This window comes from Echinops telfairi, unplaced genomic scaffold, assembly GCF_000313985.2.
Source record: "Echinops telfairi isolate 266 unplaced genomic scaffold, ASM31398v2 ScPeMD7_7420;HRSCAF=8458, whole genome shotgun sequence".
Taxonomy (NCBI): domain Eukaryota; kingdom Metazoa; phylum Chordata; class Mammalia; order Afrosoricida; family Tenrecidae; genus Echinops; species Echinops telfairi.
This window is the reverse complement of record NW_022111320.1, coordinates 19,995,941-19,998,275: the sequence shown is the minus strand read 5'-3', so window position 1 is coordinate 19,998,275 and position 2,335 is coordinate 19,995,941. Positions and strand designations below refer to the sequence as shown.

Below are 2,335 nucleotides of genomic sequence, written 5' to 3'. Positions count from 1 at the left end.
TGAAGCGCTTGCTGATGAAGATCAAGGATTACAGAATTCAACCTAGATTACAACAATATAGATTACAACGGTAAACAGAACCACGATCTTCACAACTAGACCCATAGGTAACGTTATGGTAAATGGAGGAAAAACTAAAGTTGTTAAGGATTTCATCTTGCTTGGATCCACAATCAATGTTCATGGAAGCAGCAATCAGGAACTCAAACAGTGCACAAGACTACTTTAAAGTATTGAAGAGCAGGGATGTTGCTTTGAGGACCAAGGTGCCCCTGACCGAAGTCAGGATATTTTCAATCACTTCCTAAGCATGTGACAGTTGGACATTTCAGAAAGAAGACTGCTGAGGAATCAATGCATTTGAATTGTGCTGGTGAAGAATCTTGAACGTCCCCTGGACTGCCAAGAGAACACACAACCCTGTCTTAGAAGCAGTATGGCCAGAATGCTCCATGGAATCAAGGATGGCGAGACTTCTTTGTCCATGTAGTTTGGGCAGGTTATCAGGAGAGACCCGTCCTTGGAGGGAGTGAGGGGAAATGAGGAGGAGGAAGGCCTTCCATAAAATGGGTTGACACAGTGGCTGGAACAGTGGGTTCAACATAACAGTTGTGAGGATGGTGTTCACAGGAGAGGCTCACTCCGAGTCGGAATCAATGCGAGGGCACCTGAAGTACAGGTAGGCTTTTAAAAGGGCTCATCTCCTAGCAGCTTTCTAGTCATCCACGCAAATCGGTAGCGCACTCTGAATGTAGGATCCCCCACCCCCTCCCCAATCTGGTCTAACGCACCGTTCACAGTCTGCAGTAGTTTGAAATCTCTAGAAGGTGAGCATGACCAAACTCATGATGTCTGATAAATTCTTACAAAGCATTTAGAGCTACAATGATATCCTCAAAAGGATCCACTTCAAACCATTTAAAAGGAAAAGGCACATAAACTCGGAGCTGATTTAACAGACATCTTTTGGAAGGGAGAATCAAATCGTAATTCACTTTTCTAATTTTTCAAATATGACCTTTTTTTAAAAGTTCCCAAAATAGAGTTTAATTGGTTTGTTTTTAAAAATGTGTTTATTTTTAAGAAAACTTTACAGTATTATTGTGCTCCGAGAATGTGCAGAATACCCAAGTGTGCCAGCACTGAAACACTGCCTTGTGTGGAGGTTCTCCAAGAGGTACAGTGAGCCTGCCAAGAGAGCAGCTGGCCTGTCCCAACAGCTTGCTGCCTTCAGCACAGACCTCCTGATGTCAGCCATGCTGCCCTTGCAAACAGTTCCTGAGGTGAAAGAGTTCCCAATGCTGATAGGTGGGGCTCTGATCACTGAGGTGGGATGGAATCCCTATGCACACTGAGATGTTTCTTGTTAAGAACTTGAGTAAGCCGTTGCACAGATGGAAGAAGGCCAGATTCCAGCTTAAACCCACAGAGGTACCTTGTTGCAGGTGATCTCAAATATACCTGTTGACCTCCACTGGTTCTCAACCATGTTGCTCATAGAGAAAACCATCACACAGACAAAGACCTTCACTCTTGGCTGAGCTGACAGAAGCTAAGTGCTTGCATGTCAGAGTAAGCTAAAGGATCCTTGCCAATGATTACTACATATATTAATAATAGTTTGAAGACTGCCAGGAAAGATGCAAAGTGTCCATATATCGGCTGAGGGAGGTAATTCTCTACTTCATTTGGGCGGGGTGGTTCTGGGTACTGTTAGCTAACAGCCCACACCTACTCCTCAGATACCCACCAATGACCTTCAGGCACACAAATCTGGGTTTTTGGCGTTGCTCTGTGATGCACTTCGTCTTTAATCACTTGCTGGGCACACCACCCAGATTGGTCATGGCCTCACTAACGCCACTTGCAAGAGAAGCAGCAAGAACCTCATCTTCAACAAGGTAGCCACTCGGACTGCCCTCCCGCTGACTTGCATGCATCATTCTTACCTAGGGTTTTTGCCAAACTTTGTGTTTTCAACACTTTCTGTGAGACACTGGAGAAGCTAGATGTAACCACCTTGTCTCACTGGGGATAGATACTCAAGTCAACAACTCAACTCACTGCCCTCGAGTCAATTCAGCCCCGTAGGACGGGAGAACTGCCCCTGTGGGTTTCTGAGACGTGAAGCACTTGCTGATGACCAAGGATTGCCGTCTTCAATATAGATGACAACCCAATGTAAAGAAAACCCAAACCGTCCCTAGACCAATAGGTAACATCATGATAAACAGAACAAAAGATAGAAGTTGTCAAGGATTTTTGTCTTCCTTGGATCCCAAATCGGTGCTCATGGAAGCAGCAGGCAAAAGACAAACGATGCTCTGCACTGGGT

The 2,335-nt window shown here is 45.0% G+C and overlaps 1 pseudogene; it reads right to left on the bottom strand.

The window, feature by feature from the left end:
• Positions 1 to 1,320: 1,320 nt before the first annotated feature.
• Positions 1,321 to 1,891, bottom strand: LOC101653659 (annotated as a pseudogene).
• Positions 1,892 to 2,335: the final 444 nt, after the last annotated feature.